Genomic DNA, 24,747 nt, shown 5'->3' with positions numbered 1-24,747 from the left:
ATAGTAGGGACGATAGGTTGAAACACCACATTCTCTGTAGGCAGGCAGTTCTATGGGTTAGATTTTGACTTAATGGATAAAGCATAATGTTTTTCAAAGTCACAATCAATTTTTTTTTTTAATTCATTTGTGTGTTTCTAATTCAGAGCTTTACTTTTGCCCTGTCATAGATCATGATGATCTCTGAATGGAGTTTTAATGGATGATAAATAATTTACAAAAAAGCTCAAACTAGTCAGAATTTGTTCCTAAGTATTTTATTGCTGAGATCACTCAGATCTTGGGTCAATTGTAAGGTACATAAATTGCAAGTACTCTGTAAAATGACATTCATCTTTAAATTTACATTCATTTTTAATAAAAGTCAAATCAAATCATCATTAACCCTGGTATGGAATCTTGACACTTAACCAACAAATGGCATTACAAAAAGTAAAGATTACCACCAAGACACAGATCATCTGTTCTTCTATATTCTCTGTGATAAATATTAAATGAAAATGTTTAAGTGTTACAATTGCCAGAAACCAACCGAAATTGGCTTACTGGTTAGGGACTTGTTGAACTACATAATTTTGGAATTACAGAGTAGAACAGAGAAGGAACCAACAAAAAATAAGGTACCATTACCCAGTCACTGGAGAGAAATATGTTCAGGGCCACACAATGAGCTGAGTTTTCTATCTTTTTTTATTCTCTTGCTTGTAATAAAAAAAAAAAAAAAGTTAAAATAGCTCTTTTTTTTTTTTTTTTTAGCTGAACATTTCTTACTGGAAATCCAATAGGGACACTGTTGTCTTATTTGACTATATGGATTTTTGTGTTGTTCCCTTTTAGTAGTTTTGAAAACAGTTTTATTAGTTGGTAGACACATTATTTTCCCAAGAGCTTGGGCATTTTGCTGAGGCTGTTTCAAATGAATTTACTGTCCTCTCTAATGGATTTGTTTGTCTTTTTCCCCAAGCTCTCTTTTTCTCTTAGCCAGGGAAGTTACTTTTCATTTCCATCACAGATGAGGAACTCATTCCTATAAGCTATAGATTATGGTACTTTGGTATTCCATGCATCCTTTTAATATGATACATGCCATACATAATTTGTAAGTAAATATCCCTGGGGAATTTATTGCTTAAGATCTCCTTTATAGAGAATTGTTACAAAGGGTGCATTAATACGGTAATTAGAAATGAAAAAGAAGTGAGGCAGGTACTTAAGTCTTGCTTAATGTTGCATTAATAGTTCATATAAAATATTCCTGAAGTTGGGGTAGCACTTGGATGTTGTAAATATTTCATACATGTATCATATCAATATGTAATTTAATTTGATCAGAGTTTTTTGTTATGGCGTTTAACTACAAATCTAATGACCTGAATTATTCTATGGGTGGCTGCTAAGTATGTTAAGACAACTGGCATAGAGAATGGATAAGGCCCTGGTTCTCTCAGATTGCAAGTAGACGTGAATGTTCTACTTCTGAGTGAAAGTATGGTGGTGAACCTGGAATGAGTCAAATGTTTACTCTGACCAGTTTAAAACATCTGGATGATTCTAACCTTGAGGACATATTGGTTCGTGCACACTGAATGCCTGATAATTAGTAGAACTTTAGATTTCTTATCTTGATAAATAAAACTGTCTTAAATTTTGCAATACCCAAAGATTCTCAAGTGTTTAACTGCCACCCTTTTCCTTCCCCTTTAATTAAAATGTTCTATCTTTATCACACATGTAACTTTTAGAAAACATCGCAGTATTGCCAACAGTTGTAAACACACAGCTTAAGTTTCACTGTCAGACTACACTCCCCCATAAAAGAATCCAGAAATACAAGGTTATAAGGAGCCCTAGTGGCACATTGAAGGTTCAAACCCACCCAGTGACTCTGGGAAGAAAGACCTGGCCGTCTGCTTCTGTGAAGACTACATACAGTCTAGGAAACCCTATGAGGCAGTTTTACTCTGTCACATTGGGTTGCTATGAGTTGAAAATGGACTCAACAGTACCTAACAACAACAGATGATACTACCTTTGTATTAACTAGCTCCTAGTTATCTAGTTATTATTTTCCCAGGATAGCACTAAGGAGCTTACTGGTCTCTTCCCTGGGGATTCTCTGATAAAATAGGTTTCAGTTTGAGGCTGACTTGAGGACAGAACTTGTGGTTGAAAGACAATATCTATGAGCAAAATAATTCTCCTTGAAGAGTGAACAAATATAAAAAACATCAAGAAAGGGTAGTTTGTTTTGCCTGAGAACTGTCAGAGTTTACCTAGACAAAAGAGGGGGAGATGAACAATGTAATCAGTTCTAGAGCCTTCTGTCCAACTGAGTTAGATAAATTTTTTTTTTTTAAGTATTCTCTGCAGACATTTCTAAAAAATAGGCATCCAGAATGGGAAAAGGAATAATGTGTCCCATTAACTCTGTAATTCCTCTTATCATGCAGTTGGAGTTGGCCTATTATTTATGTATTTAGACCAGCGCTGGCTGATAGGAGTATGTGAGCCACATCTGTAATTTTAAATTTTCTGGTAGCCACATTAAAAAGGTAAAAAAGAAACAGGTAAAATTACCTGTAACATTATAATTTTGTTTAACCCACTGTATCAAAATTTTGTCATTTTATCTTATAATCAGTATTTAAATTATTAATGAGATAGTTAACATTCTTTTTTCATACTAAGTCTTTGAAATCCCATGTATATTTAAAAATTTTGGCATATCAGTTTGGATGGTAAATTTTTATCCCTCATACTTGATCCTTATTTAAATTTCATAAAATTTACAATTGAAAATATGGATTTACTTCCCTAAGTTATTCCAAATGTACTTAAACGTTTTCCACTAACTGAATTGAGTATCAGTTTTTAAATTTACATTTTAGTTAATAAAAATCAAATAAGACTAAAAATTTAGTTCCTCAGTCTTAGCTAGCTACCTTTCTAAAGATCTATAGCCCATATACTGATTGCTTCCATACTGGACAGTCCATATTGAAATCATCTGGGTTTGAACTCAAGCTCTGCTACTTATTGACGGTGTTATTTTGGGCAAGATATTTCCTCTTTCTGTGCCTCAGTTTCCTCATCTGTAAAATGGAGGATTAAGTGAAATCATGCCACTACCTATAAAACACTTAGCACAATGCCTGGTACACAATAAGCCCTCAACAAATGGTAACCTTGATTATTATTGTTTTTATTACCATCACGTATTTGCTTTTAATTATTCCGTTTACAGCTCTGAGTGTATGACAGTAGTAGACCTCACATGTTTTGGATTCGTAAGCAGACAGACACTGGACAAAATGCAGGAATGGCAGCTCTTCCTGCTCCAGATCCGTACCGCTCACTGCCAACCTAACCTGCATCACCTTTCTTTCCGAATCTGCCCTCCTGAACAGAGCTCACACATTTGTCTTCAGACAGTGTTATTCTTTCCCATTTACCTAAACTCAGAATCCGAGAGTCATTGCTGAGTGCCTCACTGTCACCCCCACAGTGGGTCTTCACGTCCTCTTGAGTTTTTCCTTGTAATAGCTCAGGCTTTTCTTCCTTTGCATTTCCGGGGCTTCTGCCCTCTCCTCTTACCTAGACAGCTGCAATGACCTCCTATTTAATTATCCCCAGTGTCTAGTCTCTAATGATCACCCTGCTTTGTGTCTGCTCTTTGCTGCTGTTAAATTAGCTTCTGAAAATTGTATTTTTTATCATATAACTCCACTGTTCAAGTCCTTTCTTCACTGCCCATTACTTTCAGAATAAAACCATCCTTTTTATGAAGGCTTTCTTGATGGCTTTCTATGCAAAGTCCAAATGACAGCCGTCCTCCCTGTGCTGCACAGTCCTCCATACAAACATACCCCAGCCCCAGAGCACGTATTCCATGTACTGGGGTAGGTGGAGCCCAAGCACCACAAGGACAGGGGCTATGGTTTTGTTTTGTTTTGCTTTTTTTGTCTTGATATTTCCAGAACCCAGCACAGTGTATCTTCAATAGATCCTCATTTTTTTGTGTGTGTGAGCTAGCAATTGACACTTCTTTGTCTGTCAAGGCCTCCACAATCATCCTCAGCCTAATTTTCTGGCCCTATCTCCTGTTTCTCGTTTACATAGATCCTCTTTCTGGATACTCTGGTTTATCTCTGTTTTACGTGTATGCTTTCATACCACACCTTGGCTCACATCATCCCAGTCCTGAAGTGTGCCTGCTCTTTTCTCTACCCACCCAAATTCTACCCTTTCTTCAAGGCCCAGTTCAGCCATCTGCCATGAACATCATGTAGTCTACCATGTTGGAGAGCAGGATTACATGGCCTAAAGGAAGAAGGTTAGGCTTTGGGCCCAAGTGGATCTGGGTTCAAACCCCATTTTCTGGCCATCTCTGAAGGTTCCACTCCTCATCTCTGTAGTGAAATTGAGAAAACATAACTTTCAGGGCTCTTCTAAGTAATAAGAATAATGCATGTACTGGCATGTTGTGAAGATTCAGTGAAAGGTAGCTGCCCAGGTAGAGTACATAAGATCTGATATTTTCAGTGCAGGCTTAAGACATTTAATCATGTAGCATTTTTATGTTTTTATTGTTATTTGGATTTTTATAGAATATACACTTTGTTTCTACACTAGACTACGAGTGTCTATACATGACTTAGTTGAAGAGAGAACACGCCTATACAGACACATACAGTTACATTTATAAATATCAAAAGAATGAGACAGGTTCTAGGCACTTTTCCATGAATTGGCTCATTTAATCTCTATGAGAAAGCACCATCCTATGAGGAAGTTGATAATGTCCCTATTTTATCCATGAAGAACTGAGAGCTAGAGAGTTTGAGTCCCTTCCAAATGTATCAGCTTTTGAAATGGTTACGTCTTTCCCAAATCTGTCTGATTTTATTCTATCCCACATATTATATCCATGTGATTTTCTGCCTAGATGAGTATGTATGCTGACCACCTGTCCATTGGATCTACATGCAATTGTATGCAGGTTCAGAGGTCAGAGAGAGGTGAGGGGAGAGGGTGACAGGAAGGATATTGCATAGCATGGGAGGCAAGTAATGAATGCCTCCAACAAGACAACCATGACGTTGGTGTTAGGCTACTCAGCATGGTGTTCAAGGATAGCAAATGTCTCCTGAATTCCTTTTTCCCAAAAAAGAACAAAAACAGTCTATTGGTAAATACAGTATATATACTGAATAGCAGTGACTCTAAGGTTCTGAGTTTAGACAAATGAAAAAAATAACATTGTCCTGAAAAGAAATGTGTGAGTCCTGTTCAGGAGAGCAGACTGAGAAGGAAAGGTGAGTGCAGGATAGGCTGGGAGTGAGTGCTGGATAGCTTGGCAGTGAGAGATACAGACGTGGAGCAGGAATATACTGAAGCAACTTATACTGTATTTACCGGAAGTTTTTGTTGCAGGCAACAGTGTTCTTACTGGAAAATCCTAAAATTTAGATTATTTTTCCTCAAATGCCCTCTAACATCAGACAGACAAGTATAAGTTTGGCTGATTTTCATATCTGGACCATAATACAGTGCCAGTTATGTTAAAATATAGAAACGGCCTATGAAGGATACAGAGTAAAGTCAAATTTGGAAGACTATCATCTTAAACTAAGGGTGATATCCTTATACACAGAGAAGGATTTCCTATAGTCAATAAGAGGCAGGGAGATATAAGCACAGAAGATTCCAGGGATAGCAGGTTATACCTTCTCGCTGATGAGTTTCAGGTTTGAGCCAAATGGATCCTCATATCTGAGTGAAGGACCAGAATAACTTACCAGTCAATGAAATAATCATTTACTTGTTGCTTTGTATTCATTCGGCATATGATTTATATAAATGGTTGAGGTGTAGATTACCAGTATAAAGCAACAAGCACTCAGTATATTGCTTAACTGTGGGTTAATCATTAATAGTTTTCCATGGATCAATGCTCCATAGAAGCAAGAGATGTGGCAGTGCTCTTCAAATCTGTGTGTTTGCTGAGTGAGGAGAGCCAGGGGCCAGACCTGTTGGAGCTTTGTTGGGCACTGCACAACTTAGCTCTTCTTAGCTCCTGCCCTTGAACAGTTCTTCCCCCACCCCAGGGTTCTTCAGCTTGCTCTAAGGAGAGCGTAGATGTGGGTGTGTAAGACTAGCAGAGGGAAACGTTGTAATGCTCTTCAACTCTTCACTTTTGAAAGTTGAGTTAGTATAGTCCCTGAAATGAAATGGTAGTAAGAAAATTAATATGAGGCAAGCTTTATAACCCAACTTCTTGGTTAAAAAAAAAAAAAAAGTGATACTTTAAAAATACAGGTGAGAAGCATTGCTTATAAGCTAAAAGATACTTCAGTACCCTCTTGGAAACATTCTTTTAAGTCTATGAAGAGGAATCACCATTGAGAAGATGGCAAACATTTTGTATTTTAAAGGATCCTGTAAAAATCTCTCACTGAAAGATCTAGGCTTTTTACAGGCACTTGTGATCAAATTTTCTGGTGTTTTAGCTACAATATTTTGGTAATTAGTATTTGTTAACCTATATCAATAACTTTTTTGGAGAATAAAGTAGTAATTGAAGGAAAAGAAGGAGTGATATATGGGAATTATAATTAATGAGTAACACTTGTACAAAAAACATTACTAAGGATTCTGTATGGTCTAGTATGGGAGGAGGTCCATGGGAGGGGAGTGACACCATGAATTACTGTACTGGGTGATGCCAACCCTAGTGATGCCACTGCCTAAAAGCTTCTAGAATAGAAGAAAAATCTCACAGACTACATTTCTGATCAGCTTCTTGTGGAATTGATTTGGGTTCTCAAGAAAACAGCATTGATGCCTAGAGCATGATAAAGCAATGTGTTCAAAATTCTCAATGAAAATGGTTTTCAATCTGGAATCCCAAACCCAGCTCAATCATCAGCTGTGAGGGTGAATAAAAAGCCCTTCAAACATTTGATATCTGAAAAGTTTTATTTATTTATTTTTTTACTTTCTCTATTCAAGGTATTAAAGAAGTTTTCTTCCCCAAAAGAGCATAAACCAGGTAGGAGGAAGTCATGGGACTTATGAAACAGGCAAAAAACAAAATACAAGTGAGATGAACGAAAGTTCCTCAATGACATTTCTCCAGTAGTCCATAGAAAGAAACTGGTCGAGATTGAACCAGGATGACAACAGAAGGCTAGGGAAGGCATATCTCCAAGTAAAGAAAAAAAAGGAGCCAATAAAATAATTCATATGTTTGACCATAAAAAAAAATTGATGTGTTCGACCAGGCCAAATTTCTTTGGAAAGCTCTGGAAGAATTGATGATAATCTCCTGTAATATTTAATCAAATCAAAAAAATAAAAAATAGATAGCTCAGGGGAAAAAAAAAAGATTGTTCAATTAAAAAAAATCATGGAATACTATTTGGCTTATCAATTACCATTATTTCTCAGGGATAATAAAGTAGAATGTGAATTCATTTAACCAACACTTTTTTTGTAACTATATTGGAAGGAGAGATGTAGGGGAGAGGTGAGATGGTGAAAAGAGTGTGAAATCCTCATCTTTTTAATGGGGAGTCAATTAGAAGTATGGAATTAAATAGCACAAGAAAGGACTAAGAGTTTAAGAGAGTCCTGGTGGGAGGCGTGGCACCAAGGATTCCTGTTCCTTGTTCTAAGCCTTGTGTTATACAATTTGCAAAGAAAAAAAAAAAAAAAGTACATATATATATACACATACCAAAAAAAAAAAAAGACACAAACAAACCCAGGGCTGTCAAGTCAATTCTGACTGATAGCGACCCTATAGGACAGAGTAGAACTGCCCCATAGAGTTTCCAAGCGGATTCGAACTCCTGATCCTTTGGTTAGCAGCCGTAGCACTTAACCACTATGCCACCAGGGCTTCCTATACACATGCATGTTATAATAAATAGGAAACCCTGGTGGCGTAGTGATTAAGTGCTACATCGGCTCATCAAAAGCTCAGCAGTTCGAATCCACCAGGTGCTCCTTGAAAACTCTATGGGGCAGTTCTACCCTGTTCTGTAGGGTCGCTATAAGCTGAGCTTTTGATGAGCTGATGTAGCACTTAATCACTACAGCACCAGGGTTTCCTATTTATTATAATATGCATGTGTATGGGAAGCCCTGGTGGCATAGTGGTTAAGTGCTATGGCTGCTACCCAAAGGGCCAGGAGTTCGAATCTGCCAGGGGCTCCTTGGAAACTCTACGGGGCAGTTCTACTCTGTCCTGTAGGGTGGCTATAAGTTGGAATCACCTCAATGGCAATTTTTTTTTTAAATATAATAAGCGTATATTTAAATAATTTTTTGTAAATTTAAAAACGAACCCAAAACAATCAAATTTCAAATATGATAAATGTCCTATGTTTATTAGCATGATCATAGTTAAAGGTCCTGGACTGAACTTGCTATTTGAGGGAAATATTCCATCTATTTTTTAATATTTGGTAGGTTTAACGTCACCACTAAGGGTAGAGCAGGGATTAGTGGTGCTTTTTATTGGCAGAGGTAAGGCTGGCTTCCCCTGATCTTTCTGGAGAAGAAGGAGACATGAACATATGATCAGTCAGACCGGCAGATCAATGCTGATGATGAGTGAGGGGCAGATGTCAAAGGCAGTTTGTCCTCACCTCTTCTTACATGACGCGCTGTTCAGGTATAGATCACCCTATTGTCCTATCACTCTAAAGATGATACATAACTGCTACTTTCTAACCCGTTGCCATTGGGTCGATTCTGACTCATAGCGACCCTACAGGACAGAGTAGAACTGCCCCATAGAGTTTCCAAGGAGCACCTGGTGGATTTGAACTGGCGACCTTTGGTTAGCAGCCATAGCACTTAGCCACTATGCCACCAAGCTATCCTAAAAGCCTACAGAGCCTGGTATTCCCAGGAGGTCTCCCATCCAAGTATTAACCAGGCCTGACCCTGCTTAGCTTTTGAGATCAGACGGATCCGGGGCATAGAGGGTAGTACGGCCATAGACTGCTCTCTACCTCCAGTCTTTTTTCACTGGTAGGCAGGATACTTACGTAGAATGATCAGAATTTAAAAAAAAGTCATTGTAATGAGTTGTTAAATTCACACTTTAAATGAAGCAATCTTGTTTCAGAGGAGTGGTTTCCATGCAACTGTTCACCCTACTTGAGTGAAAAGGGGGCGTAAATAAGTTGATTTTGTGTGCACAGCTTGCAGAGTACATCTGACTTCTTTACAGCTACACTGTAACTGTAAATTGTCTCTCAGAATTATCACGACCCAGGCTGTTCCTTGCAGCCTTAGAATTGCCTTTGCCTGAAAAACATCCAGAAAATCTTTTTGGCCTTCAGGTGGTTGGCAGCACACATGCCACGAGAGCTCCTAGGTTTGGCAGAAAAGCCCTGTGCTTTGTCCAAGGGGAGGACTTTCTAGTGTGCAGGGAGTCTATTCTGCTCATTGGACTGCCAGGCTTCCCGAAAAACAGGTGTGCCTAGAACCAAGTAAATAAACAGAGCCTCACAAACGTTCAGATGTTTCCCTCTAGAGCTGTACGGTTCCCTTGCTGAGCAGTAACAGCCAATGCTCTTGCTCTGCTCCTCCTTCCTTTTCTGTTAACTGAGAAAATCAGCAGCTGCAGGAGCAGCATCAACGCAGCTAAATGTAACTGGAGTCAAGTCAGTAGAGAGGAACAAATAGTCCGTGAGAACCTCAGATATTTCAATGTACTAACCCCAGAGCTTCATCTTGTAACAATTGTTCTCCAACACCCACCCCAGCTCTGCTCGCCTCTTTCACTCTCTTGCATTGCTCACGTACATATTTGTCTCCCCTATGGGAGTACAAGTTCCTTTGAGGATGGCACCTGTTTCTTAACCCTTTTTTTCTTTTCATTTCTTTCATTGCTTGGCACACAGCTTTGTATGTAGTTGGCCGTCAGAAAACAGATGTTAAATTGTGTTTTCTAACTGAGGCAATATGTTATAAAATACACGTTACCCTGTATTAACTACTGGTGGTCACAAGTGGTATCTCACCTTGTACCTGTGTTTCCAGAATGTGTTGCCTACACTATAGCACACTGGCAGAGGGTCCAGGCTTTGACCCAGTATCTGAGCTAAAAAACCAGGTTTCCACTTACTACTTGTTTGTTCTTGGATTCTTACAGTTTCCTCATTTCTAAAACCAGATAGTAATGTCAACTCCATTTGAAGACTAAAAGAGATAATGTCTATAATGCCCAGTGCATATTAAACATACAATGTTAGCTTTTATTACTAGTTTTATCAATATTTAATTATTACTGTTAATGCCCAGTGCATATTAAACATACAATGTTAGCTGTTATTACTAGTTTTATCAATATTTAATTATTACTGTTATCATACTCATTTCTAAATGAGAAAGATAACACAAACTCACAGAACTGTTGTTAGGATTAAACACAAACACACACACACAAATATAATACATGTATTTATAGTAATACCTATTGTGAAGGATGGGAATTCCAGAATACTTAATTGTGCTCATGCAGAACCTGTACATAGTCCAAAAGGCAGTTGTTTGAACAGAACAAAGGGATATTGCATGGTTTAAAATCAGAAAAGGTGTGTGTCAGGATTGTGTCCTTTCATCATACTTATTCAATCTCTATACTGAGCACATAGTCCGAGAAGCTGGACTATATGAAGAAGATCATGGCATCGGGATTGGAGGAAGACTCATTAACAACCTGGGATATGCAGATCATACAACCTTGCTTACCGAAAGCAAAGACGACTTGAAGCAAAATTTATCTTCAACAATGGGCAGACGGTCAGTACAGCACCAAAAATGTAACAGGTAGTCTCCTTTTACACTTGAAGCACTTACTGATGAAGATCAAAGACTACAGCCTTCAGTATGGATTGGACGTCAATATAAAGAAAACAAAAGTTCTCACTACAGGACCAATAAGTAACAATGATAAGTGGAGAAATAATTAAAGTGGTGGAGGATTTCATTTTACTTGGATCCACAATCAATGCTCATGGATGCAGCAGTCAAGAAATCAAAAAATGTATTGGACTGGGCAAATCTGCTGCAAAAGACCTCTTTAAAGTGTTAAAAAGCGGAGATATCACCTTGAGTACACTAAGGTGTGCCTGACCCCAGCCATGGTATTTTCAATAGCCTCATATGCAAGCAAAAGCTGGACAATGAAAAAGGAAGACCAAAGAAGAGACGATGCCTTTGAATTCTGGTGTTGGTGAAGAATATGGAATATACTGCGGACTGCCAGAAGAATGAACAAATCTGTCTTGGAAGAAGTCCAACCAGAGTGCTCCTTGGAAGCGAGAATGGCAAGGCTCTGCCTTAATATACTTTGGACAAGTTATCGGGAGAGATCGGTCTCTGGAGAAGGACATCATGCTTGGTAAGGTCAGCAAAAAAAGAGGAAGCCCCTCAACGAGATCGATTGATGCAGTGGCTGCAACAATGGGCTCAAACGTAGCAATAGTTGTGAGGATGGTATAAGACAGGGCAGTGTTTCATTCTGCTGTACATAGGGTTGCTATGTATTGGAACTGACTCAAAGGCACCTAACAACAACAAGAACATAGTAATACCTAATACATAGTAAACATTCTTATGCTAGCTATTATTATTATTACTAACTTTGAGTAATAACTCCTAAATTAAAAACTCTTAAATCAAAATTGAGATTGGTAATGCTACACTCATAAGGTTGTTGTGAGGATTTAAAAGGTAATATATTTTGAAGATTTGTAACTGTTTGCTTTTATCATTTCTAATAATAGTAATTTTAAAAGTCATTGCATAGTATAGTGAACCTGTAATATAGTATATGATGATAAGTTGTAATTTCACATTTGTGTTCATTTCCTAGTGTACTGATAGCACTAAGGGAATGACTGTTAATGACATGGCATGCTTCAATGATAATATTAATTATCCGTCTACACACTGGGCAAGACAATTCCAGGCAAGCAAGACATCTAGGCCCAGAAGCCTGCCCTCGGCAAAAAGATAAGATGTGAGTGAAGAGAATATGCCTAGAGGAATCTGTGAGGGTGGCATTTTGCCTACTATGTATAGTGATTTGCCAGTTTCCCTTTCACCAGCTATGACAGTGACACTGACGCTGGATGAACAACCTGCAAAATGCTTCAGGGGCACATCCCTTCTTCAAAGGCTGAAAGCTTGCTGGTGAAACAGGATGCAAGCTTGTTTCCATCTGCTGTCATTTATCTGCCACTACAGATTGTGGGGCTCCGTGGTTCTGGTTGGCAGCCAAAATGACAGACTATATTTCAGCAACTAGAAGGAAACCATTTCAGAGCATCAAAGGTGGAAAACGCCTTATGATATCTTCAATCTAAACAGATCACTATCCAGAATCTGAAACACTAAGTCCCACAAGGCAGCACCCCTAAATAATAGAATAAAAATAATAATCCAACCCTGGGGCTTACCGAGTGAAATTGTTTTAAAGAGCTTAAAGAAAACTTTTCCTCATTCATCTTTCAATTTTAATTAACATATATCCTTTCTGGAATGATTAAAACTTTAATTTTATTCTGGTTTCAGAGTAAAAGAAAGGAGACCATCTATTATATTTTCAATACTGTACTCACCATCTGCCCATTGTTGAACATAAGTTTTGCATGATGTTTCAATTAAAAAAATAACCAGAATCTTCTTTTTTTATTCCTAAATCACCAGACTGGACTATTTTCTTACCACTGAGAGATTTCCACAGACTACAGATGGTATGGAAATACAAAGTCAGGAAAGGAAAAGGGGGAAAAATTCTCCAAATATCTCTGGCTATCTTAACCTCACACAGGTCTTCATCCATCCATGTGTGGACTTGGACAGCAGATAATAATGGGCATGTCTGATTCAAGTTCATCAGCCAGTCCTACCCATGGCTCAGAGATGGCATAGCAAAAGTCCTCTTTTGATTCTGTCACTCCCCATTTCAGGACTCACTCAGTAGAGGTTCCAACTCACATATCGGCAGGGCCCAGGCAGGTCATAGAAATGGCCAAGTCAGGTGGGGACTCTGGCCAATGGGAGATTACATCTTCATCGGCATGTGCAGCAGCTTCTAGGTGCCCCAGAACTGTAGCCATATGAAAATGCAGTCCAGTGTTGGCAGTTTTTTTTTTTGTTTTTTCAAGAGAACATAGAAATCCAGACTAAAATAAAGTGTTTAGTCAATAAATATCTATTGAATGTATACTATTTTCCAAGCTTTATTCTATGTACTGGAATACAACAGTGAACAAAACCAACAAAAATTCTACTTACATAGTGCTTATATTTTACTTGGTGGAGAAAATCAAGAAAAAAATAATTTAAATTTATATATATGTATATAAATATATATATACACATGTGTGTATGTATATATACATATTTTTGTGTTTATAGAGAGGGAGAGAGACAGAGACAAAGAGGAATTTTTTGATAAATGTTTTGAAGAAAAATGCATCAGAGAAGAAGTTAAGGAATATGTTTCTTATGTAGGGTAGAATTTTAAGTAAGGTGTTTAGGAAATATTAAAAAGGTGTCATTTGAGTAAACACATAAAGGAGATGAATATGTGAGCATTATAAGCAGAGGGAAAATAGTGTCCCTGCTTAAACTGAGGAATAGTAAGGAGGTCTCATGGCTGGAATGAAGTAGCAAAGTGAGGAGTAAGAGGAGTTGAAGTTGGAGATGAAACATAACGGGCTAGGGGGAGAGGAAGCAGGTAGGTGACAGGTTATTTAGAGCTTCAATGATCTTAATAGTGACTGTCTTAGTCATCTAGTGCTGTAATAAGAGAAATACCACAAGTGGACAGCTTTAACAAAGAGAAGTTTATTTTCTCACAGTAAAATAGGTTAAAAGTCCAAATTCAGGGCATCAGCTCCAGGGGAAGACTTTCTCTCTCTGTCAGCCTTCTCATCAATGTTCCTCCACACTAGGAGTTTCTCTGCTCAGGGACCCCAGGTCCAAAGGATGCGCTCTGCTCCCGGCACTGCTGTCTTGGTGGTACAAGGTCCCCAACTCTCTGCATGCTTCCCTTTCCTTTTATCTCTTGTAAGATAAAAAGTGGTGCAACTTCTGATCCAAATTCCAATGACACTTTTTAATGTGATGGAGAAACAAATCACCAACTTCATATGGAAGGGAAAGAAGCCCCGGATAAGTAAAGCATTACTGAAAAAGAAGAAGAAAGTGGGAGGCCTCACTGTACTTGATTTTAGAACATATTATACATCCACAGTAGTCAAAACAGCCTGGTACTGGTACAACAACAGGCACATAGGCCAACGGAACAGAATTGAGAGCCCAGATATAAATCCATCTACATATGAGCAGCTGATATTTGACAAAGGCCTAGTGTCAGTTAATTGGGGAAAAGATAGTTTTTTTAACAAATGGTGCTGTCATAACTGGATATCCATTTGCCAAAAAATGAAACAGGACCCATACCTCACACCATGCACAAAAAGTAACTCCAAGTAGATCAAAGACTTAAACATAAAGACTAAAACGATAAAGATCACGGAAGAAAAAATAGGGACAACGTTAGGAGCCCTAATACAAGGCATAAACAGAATACAAAACATTACCAAAAATGATGAAGAGAAACCAGATAACTGGGAGCTCCTAAAAATCAAACACCTATGCTCATCTAAAGACTTCACCAAAAGAGTAAAAAGACCACCTACAGACTGGGAAAGAATTTTCAGCTATGACATCTCCGACCAGCACCTGATCTCTAAAATCTACATGATTCTGTCAAAACTCAACCACAAAAAGACAAACAACCCAATCAAGAAGTGGGCAAAGGATATGAACACGCACTTCACTAAAGAAGATATTCAGGCAGCTAACAGATACATGAGAAAATGCTCTCGATCATTAGCCATTAGAGAAATGCAAATTAAAACTACAATGAGATTCCATCTCACTCCAACAAGGCTGGCATTAATCCAAAAAACACAAAATAATAAATGTTGGAGAGGCTGCGGAGAGATTGGAACTCTTATACACGGCTGGTGGGAATGTAAAATGGTACAATCACTTTGGAAATCTATCTGGCGTTTTCTTAAAAAGTTAGAAATAGAACTACCATAAAACCCAGTAATCCCACTCCTCGGAATATATCCCAGAGAAATAAGAGCCTTTACACGAACAGGTATATGCACACCCGTGTTTATTGCAGCACTGTTTACAATAACAAAAAGCTGGAAGCAACCAAGGTGTCCATTAACGGATGGTTAAATAAATTGTGGTATATTCACACAATGGAATACTACGCATCGATAAATAACAGTGATGAATCTGTGAAACATTTCATAACATGGAGGAACCTGGAAGGCATTATGCTGAGTGAATTAGTCAGATGCAAAAGGACAAATATTGTATAAGACCACTATTATAAGATCTTGAGAGACAGTTTAGACTGAGAAGAACACATTCTTCTGTGGTTACGAGAGCGGGGAAGGAGGGAGGGTGGGTTACAAGAGGGGGGAGGGAGGGAGGGTTGTTTACTGATTAGACAGTAAATAAGAATTACTTTAGGTGAAGGGAAGGACAATAGTCAATACAGGAAAGGTCAGCTCAACTGGACTGGACCCAAAGCAAAGAAGTTTCCGGGATAAACTGAATGCTTCGAAGGTCAGTGGAGCAAGGGTGGGAGTTTGGGGACTATGCCTTCAGGGGACATCTAAGTCAATTGGCAAAATAAATTCTATTAAGAAAACCGTCTGCATCCCACTTTGAAGTATGGTGTCTGGGGTCTTAAATGCTAACAAGTGGCCATCTAAGATGCATCAATTGGTCTCAGCCCACCTGGATCAAAGGAGAATGAAGAACACCAAGGACACAAGGTAATTATGAGCCCAAGAGACAGAAAGGGCCACATGAACTAGAGACTTACATCATCCTGAGACCAGAAGACCTAGCTGGTGCCCGGCCACAACCGATGACTGCCCTGACAGGGAGCACAACAGAGAACCCCCGAGGGAGCAGGGAAACAGTGGGATGCAGACCCCAAATTCTCATAAAAAGACCAGACTTAATGGTCTAACTGAGACTAGGAGAATCCCAGCGGTCATGGTTCCCAAACCTTCTGTTGGCCCAGGACAGGAACCATTCCCGAAGTCAACTCATCAGATATGGAAGGGACTGGACAATGGGTTGGAGAGAGACGCTGATGAGGAATGAGCTACTTGTATCAGGTGGACACTTGAGACTGTGTTGGCATCTCCTGTCTGGAGGGGAGATGGGAGGGTAGAGGGGGTTAGAAACTGGCAAAACAGTCAGGACAGGAGAGCCTGGAAGGAGGAAGTGGGCTGACTCATTAGGGGGAGAGTAAATGGGAGTATGTAGTAAGGTGTATATAAGTTTATATGTGAGAGACTGACTTGATTTGTAAACTTTCACTTAAAGCACAATAAAAATTACTTAAAAAAAAAAAAAAGTGGTGCAGGCCACACCCTAGGGAAACTCCCTGGATCAGGCATATGACCTTAGTAAGGGTGTTAAAATCCCACCCTAATCCTCTTTAACATAAAATTACATACCACCAAACCAAACCCAGTGCCGTCAAGTCGATACCAAATCATAGCAACCCTAAAGGACAGAGTAGAACTGCCCCATAGAGTTTCCAAGGAGCTCCTCGTGGATTCGAACTGCCGACCCTTTGGTTAGCAGCCGTAGCACTTAACCACTATGCCACCAGGGTTTCCTAAAATTATATAAAAACATAAAATTACTATCACAAAGTGGAGGACAACCACACAATACTGGGATCATGGCCCAGCCAAACTGATGTACACATTTTTGGGGGGACATAATTCAATCCATGACTTTGACCTTAATTCTAAGTGAAACAAGAGTAAGCCAGCAGCAAGGATCTTTGAGCAGGTTTTAACAGGGTTACTCTGACTACTGATTTGGGAATGGACTTTAGGGGGTACGGGAAGAAGCAGGAAGACCAATTAAGAGACTGCCTTGAGAAGACTGTGGTTGATCATGGTCCATGGAGCAGTGGAGAGTAAAAAGGGATCGCATTCTGTACATATTTTGAAGGGAGGATGACAGAATTTCATTATAGGTGAATATGGGATGTAATAAGAGAAATCAAGAATTATACCAAGATTTTGGATTGAGCAATTAGGAAAACAGGCTTTCTATCAACTGACGTAGAAAAGACATCCAGAAGACAAGGCTTGGGGAAGTTCAGAAACACAGTTTTGAACATGTTAAGTTTGAGATGTCTACAAGAAACCCAAGCTGGCATGTTGAATAGATAGTTTGACTTACAAGTTGGAGTTCAAGTTTGGAATAGAAGGAAATTCTCAATTTATAGAGAAGTAGCTTGACTATTTGTCTCAACTCTCTTTAAGATATGTTCTTTTTCCTGGGGTCTGGCAAATTTTGGTTATTACCATCCTTTGAAGAGACGTGGACTGCTCCAATTAACCCGATTTGTTTAAAATATGAGTACAAAATCCTTCCTTTTCTTAGTAGCAACAAGGCAGGAATTTTTAAGCAAGACTTTACTAATAAAAGGAAATAAGTAAAATCAAAGCAACATAAAAGTAGAAAATTTGACTTATTATAGGAAATATTTTACTCACATTCAGTCCCTCGTGAAAAGTTTTCTTTCCTAGTTCCTATTCCACACTGCAGCAGAAGCCGTCTTTAATCTGTACTAAATGAGAGTTCTCTAAAAGACAGTGTTCACCCAAGAGACTAAGAATCAAGAGAGAAATGTAATCTCCTCTCATGCTCACTTAAAGCCCACCTCCTTAATTCTGTTTTCCTCTCTAAGGATCATTCTCTTCCCCTGGAGATTTTATACTGGGATTTACTTAGGGAAGACCCATTTACCCTCAAAACACTCAGATACGGTACCGCAATTCCAATTTAAGTATTTCGGTGAAACAGATAATAGAAGGTAGCTATTAAGTAGCATTATTCACATTTACCAAATATTACCTATTAGTTATTTTATTTCTTTAATCCAAATGCAAGAAACTCTGGTGGTGCAATGCTTAAGCATTTGGCTATTAACCCAAAAATTGGTGGTTCAAACCCCACCATCAGCTCTGCAAGAAAAAAGACCCTGCAATCTACTCCCATAAAAATTACAGCCCAGAAAACTCTATTCTGTAGGGTCACTCTGAGTCAAAATCCAGTCGATGGCACACAACAAAAAGAGCCACACACATCATTTTCAGGGTGGAGAGGGGCATGATTTAATCATGACATAAGCCATAGTAAGGTTCAATAAATATTAATTACCTTGCCTTTCTCTTGGAATGACGTTGAACACCTTATGTAACCCCTAGTCTTATCTCTAGGGAGGTCATTTTCTTGAATGCCGTTGTCACATAATTCTGAGCTATGGCTCCAGCTGTTTGGCCTTTCCAGAATATTTTCCCCCTTACCCTTTTCTCATACGAGTCTGAGATGCTTTAAAGGCCAAACCAACTCATAATTTCTTTTACCTAATTGAACTCCACATTAATTCTTCCTTTCTTTGTACAAATGTAGTATGTCTCTACCATTTTTCATTTAAATATATTCTGAAATCTTTTGGTATGAAAATCTTGTCTTCCCTGAAAGGTGGGAAGCATGATATGCTTTTTAAACTTTAACTTTTTGTTTGCTTGTTTCTAAATCTGCCACCATGCTTAACATAGGGCCGTGCACATTACAGAAATTTAAATAATTTGTGAATATCTGAGAACATCCATCCATTTATCCATTCACTCAAAAAATTAGCAAACTCAGTTATTGCTACTGCTTAAGCATGGAAGTGAAACAATGATAGAAAATCATTTATTTTGAATATGACATTTTTTTAAGGAAAAGAGCCGGTTAGAAACAGTGTTTTGAGAAATTGGTTTGAGAAACTCATATATACAAGTTAATAGAGAGCCATCTTGTGGGCAATTGAGTTTCTCGTTAAAAAAAAAAAAAAAAAACTTTTGGGTAAAAATCGGCTCTCTGCCCTAGGTGCAGAATAGAAGAGAATACTAAATCTTTATATAATTAAGCATGTTTTAGCCAATTCCTATTAACTAATTATAGGATTTTGAATTTTTAAAAAATTTCTTCCATATCTAAAAATGAAAGTTCCAGCAAAGAAATTTCTAAATATCATAAACATAACTTATGACACCTTCCATAAGAAATTTTATAAAACTATAATTGTAAAAGAGTGTCCTTAGAGATTATCTCCTCAAATGATCTTTCCTTTTTGGGGGTTCTTAGGGTGCTTTGAAAATTTTATTAAGTCTATGGTCCCTCTCCCTTGAAAAATACAATTACACGCAAAATTTCTCCTATAATTTCAGAGGTTTCACAAGCTCCCCTGGAGTTCACTCATGAACCTGTTTGTGGGTAAAACCCAAACCAAACGAATTGCTGTCGAGTTGATTCCGCCTCAGAGGGACCCTATAGGACAGAGCAGAACTGCCCCATAGGGTTTTCAAGGAGCAGCTTGTGGATTCAAACTGCTACCTTTTGGTTAGCAGCCAAATTCTTAACCACTGCACCATATTATAAACCCCTAATCTAGGCCAGGAGCCCTGGGGGCATAGTGGTTAAGGGCTTGACTGCTAATCAAAAGGTCAGAAGTTCAAATCCACCAGCCGCTCCTTGGAAACCGTATGAGGCAGTTCTGCTCTGTCCTATAGGGTCACTATAAGGAATCAACTGGATGGCAGTGGGTTTTTAATTTAGGCCTATCATTTTACATAATACAGGATGAAGGTTTAAAACCTTTTGGAGTGAAAACTAGAATTTCATCTCATTGTCTCTTTACCCCCAAACCTTACGCTCACATAATTTCATAACATAGATAAATACACACACAAATAGATAAAGCTCTTATTTAAAGTCGAGATGAAATAATTTTGTTACATCGTTTGAGTCCCTAAGCTAAATCTTATTGTTTATACTTTTTTAGTCTGTTAATGTTACTGACATCACCGAAGATAAAATTTTAATATTATGCCCCTGTCAGTCATGGTATGTCACTTACAAAGACACTTGATGTTCCTTCTCACCATAATAAAAGATGTATTTTGGAATTACAACTTAGCCTTGAACCACATCCCCATGTGTAAATAAAGTCAACACACAATAAGTCGTCCTGACCCAGATCCCACCCTAAGTACGTAGATACAATTAAACTGCTAGCTAGCCGTACCTCTTTCTCACTAGGAAACGAAACATATTCACAAAACTCATCCCTTTCGGGCAAGATCTCTGGAACTTTTTTTTTTTTTTTATCCTTTAACATTCACAATACTCTGCTTTCGTCATTTCTTTCTGTTAAGAACCAGGGTAGACTAGATCAGTATTTCCCAAAGTGAGTTCTGTAGAATGCTAGTTACACATAACATCGATTAAGTGCTATATGCAGAAAAGTTCCATGGCCAAATAAGCTGAGCTTCACGAAATTAAAGTGGTACTTTCCTTTAAGAGTCCCAATGTCTTTAATAGGCTAAATAAATATTGTAAATCTCAGGAAGGATATACCATATACAGAATATCCCAAACTTCATTAAACATGGAATCGTTTTTTGTTTTTGTCTATCTGTTTGTTTGTTTGGTTTTCAGGGTATTGAATGGGATTGGTGCTCATAGAGAACATTTTGACACATGTAGAACTAGAGACATAAAGGTAGGTTTAAAAATGTATGCAAATTGCTTGAACAAATGTCAGGATGGTGAGAAATTCACTTCTAATGTAGAACATCCTGGGAAAGGATTTTTTTTTTTACATTAAGTGATCATAAACCAAATATTAAGATTAATTTTAATTTAGTAGTCAATTTGATCTAATGGATAAAGCACTAACCTAAAAGTGCATGAGTGTGTTTTATTCCTCAGTACAGTCAGGCTGTTTTTAAAGCGATTAGCAATTCATTTTACCTTTCCAGTTAAGATGAAAGAATTCTTACAGGAGTAACAGAGAGGTTGTGATTGGTATAAAACTTAGTTTAAGATCCCTTGTGCTGCATGTTTCAAATCATAGTCTAAAAGATGGCTTCCTCTGATGTTAACTGGTGTCCCAGGAGGAAGGGCTCCATTATTTCAGAAATGCTCTCCACCTTCTAGAATCATCACATTCCAGTTAGTATATCTAAAGCTCTTAGAAGTCCTGCAATAAAACATTTTTTATTTAAAATTGTGAAGCCAATATTTCCCAAATTATTTCACTTTTCTTCTCCTTTTTTTATTATTTGATCAAACTCTTAAAATCTCTAAGACCAGTATTCCATGTATTTGGAAAATGTTCTTATGCCTTTTCTGCTTTTAATAGATAAAATCATTTTTAATCCATGGTAAGAGAAGTAGTAGGAGCCCTGGTCAAGCAGTGGTTAAAGCGCTTGGCGGCTAACTGAAAGGTCAACAGTTTGAACTCACCAGACACTCTGTGGGAGAAAGATGTGGTAGTCTGCTTCCATAAAGATTCACAGCCTTGGAAACCCTATGGGGCAGTTCTACTCTGTCCTATGGGCCACTATGAGTCAGAATTGACTCAACAGCAATTTTTTTTTTTTTTTTAATAAAGAGGAGCAATTGCGTCAATAATCTAAACAACACAGACTTCTGATTAATGGTGGTAAACTGGCCACATGTGTTTATATCCGAAAAAACCCATTACCCTGGAGTTGACTCTGACTCATTGCAACCATGTAGCAACTTTGTAGACAGAGCAGAACTGCCCCATAAGGTTTCCAAGACTAATCTTTGTGGAAGCAGGTTGCTACATCTTTCTCCCCTGGGGTAGCTGGTGATTCCAACCTTTTTGGTTAGCAGCCAAAAGCTTAATCACGGCCCCACCAGGGCTCACTTGTGTTTATATCATCTCCCAGTGGTGTAGTGGTTAAGTGCGATGACTGCTAATCAAAAGTTCGGCAGTTCAAATCCACCAGGAACTCCTTATAAACTCTATGGGGCAGTTCTACTCTATCCTACAGGTCTCTATATAGAGAGTCGGAATTGACTCGACAACAACCAGTTTGGGTTTTTTTTTTTTTTTAGTTAGTGGAATAGAGGAATTATTTTTAAAATAAATATATGAATAAAGCTAGAACATTTCTCATAACTGAGGGACATAAATTATCAAATCATAAGGGAACATTGGGTGCTCAGCACAGGAAATGAAGAAGGACCCACACAAGACACATGTTCAGGAAATTCTGCAACACCATCATATACAAAGCCTTCGAAGAAAAAAAAAAAAAAAAGCCAAAATCTTAAGAACGAAAATAACATTGACATCAGATTACTGAAAAACAACCATACGTGCTGGAATACAGTGAAGCCATGGATGGCTTCAATATCTTGAACGGATTTTATTTTCAAAATAAAATCCTGTAACATGTCAAACCACCCATAAGTGTAAGGGCAGAATAAAGCAGTCATGCAAGATGTGAAAATAATTAAAGCCTTTTAAAGCCTATTCACTTTGTTGGAAACCCTGGTGGCACAGTGGTTAAGAGCTACGGCTGCAAAGTTCAAATCCACCAGACGTTCCTTGGAAACTCTATGGGGCAGTTCTACTCTTTCCTGTAAGGTCGCTATGAGTTGAAATCGACTTAACAGCAAAGGGTTTTATCCACTTTGTTAGGGGTTAGGCTTTTGCAGGGTGTGACACCCTGGAAACAAGGAGTAAACTATTGAACAAGTAATGAGATGCTGTAATCAACACAGGAGACCTACCCGCCCAAAAAAAAACTACAGAGGGAAGTTTTATGATGTCAGATCTCTAACCCATTGTGGTTGAGCTGATTCTGACTCATAATGACCCTATAGGACAGAGCTGAACTGCCCCATAGAGTTTCCAAGGAGCACCTGGTGGATTTGAACTGTTGACCTTTTGGTCAGCAGCCGTAGCTCTTAACCACTACACCATTAGGGTTTCAATCAGGTCTCTAGAAGGCCTAGAAAGCAACTTGTGCAGAAGTACAAATTGAAGCAAAAGAGTAGAGGACAATGGCATCACTAAGGAGCTGTGGGAGGTATGGGCCACACTGGGTGACATCGTCAGGAGGGGTGATACCAAAATGATTGTCTATAAAATTTTTGTGCAGTGTTTCAGCAGAAATGTATTATTTTTTATAAAAATATCCCTGTAGTTAGTTTTAACAGCAAAAACATTTTTTGTAAGCCCAGCCTACATGTATCAATATACATACAAGGCTAAAACTCTATGCAAATTTACCTTTTGAATCTCCTAGTGCCCTCCAGAGCCCTGGTGGCACAGTGGTTAAGAGCTCAGCTGCTAACCAAAAGGTCGGCAGTTAAAATCCACCAGACACTCCTTGGAAACCCTATGGAGCAGTTCTACTCTGCCCTATAGGGTCACAATGAATCAGAATCAACTCAGTGGCAAAGGGTTTTTTGGTTAATGTCCTCCGGTCAGAGCTGCCATTATTACTCAATTATAATGACGCTTCTAATCACGTGGTTTCATCTGCACGCACTACAAACATGCACTGTTGTTGTTTCTGCTGGCGTTTTTATAGTCACTGATTTAGTCAAACTTTCTGGTGTTTTAGCTACAATATTGTGGTAATTAGTATTTGTGATCCTATAAAATACCTTTTTTGAGAACGAAGTAGTAAGTAAAGGAAAAGGGGTGATATATGGGAATTACAATTTACAAGTAGCATTAGTGCAAAAAAATCACTAAGGACTATGGTCTGGTACAGGAGAATGTCCATGAGGGTGTGACACCATGCGTTACCATACTGGGTGACACCAACCCTAGAGACACCACTGGTAGAGGACGCTAGGTAAGAAGTATGAAGATGAGAAAATGGATTGATAGATTATCTAATATGATAGATCATCTAATCGTAGTTATGAGTTACAATTTAGAAAAAAAAAAATACAACAGACAACTGCAGGTGTGAAAAAAAGCCATTATTAATTCCAAGCAAAACATAAAGTTAAACTGTAGTGGGGTCATAAGAATGTTGCATTTGTAGTAAATAAGATGTTCATCATAAAAAACACTGACTTACTATACTACAAATCGTGTAACTAGATGGAGGAAGAGGGGGGATAGTATAAGAGAATTAAACATTTACCTATGATAACAAAAAATGAAGAGAAAATGGCTAAACATTTCTAAATCAGGAAATAACAAGCATATTACTTAGAATTATAGAGTTAAATACTAGCAAAAACAAAACATTTTGGGAAAGCGAACAGATAAGGTAGGCGGTTTCTTTTTAATAAGCCTTTCAGTCAGAGGCATATCCAAGGTATGGCAAGTACAGCGTATGCCCCAGGCACCACTTAATGGGAGGGGGGGCCTTGGAGGAGGCCCAAACGCCACTGAGCAGAGGATGGCACTTGCCCTCAGACGCAAGTCTAATGGGGTGCCAGATGAGGTACGGAATGACATTCCGTGGCACCTCACTGTGAAAGGCACCTGACTATTGAGGCAGCCAGACAAGAAGGGGAGAGGAGTTCCTGTTGATGTGTTGCCTCTGTCAGTGTCCATTCATCTTGAAATTGGTGGGGGGAGGTGCAATTTAGAGATTATCCCTGGGTTCTCATTACCCTCACTAAGCCCCTGGAGGGGAACAATTTCAGCGCTTGCCATAGGTGCCATTTCCATAGATAGACCTCGGCTTTCAGTACAGTTTTTTAATTATATGTGTATGACTTCTTTATTTGTCACAATTGGTTGAATGA

At 38.4% G+C, this 24,747-nt stretch overlaps 1 protein-coding gene and 1 pseudogene across 14 annotated transcripts in view; one reads left to right on the top strand and one right to left on the bottom strand.

Annotated features, from left to right (window-relative positions):
* The window catches only part of PDE4D (phosphodiesterase 4D), a 1,645,162-nt gene that overhangs the window by 1,158,631 nt on the left and 461,784 nt on the right, over nt 1–24,747 (top strand). The window lies entirely within an intron of this gene.
* Nucleotides 8,896–9,013, bottom strand: LOC126070789 (uncharacterized; annotated as a pseudogene).

This window comes from Elephas maximus, chromosome 2 (genome assembly GCF_024166365.1).
Source record: "Elephas maximus indicus isolate mEleMax1 chromosome 2, mEleMax1 primary haplotype, whole genome shotgun sequence".
Lineage (NCBI taxonomy): Eukaryota > Metazoa > Chordata > Mammalia > Proboscidea > Elephantidae > Elephas > Elephas maximus.
The sequence above is the reverse complement of the archived record's forward strand: the minus strand, read 5'-3'. Positions and strand labels throughout refer to the sequence as shown.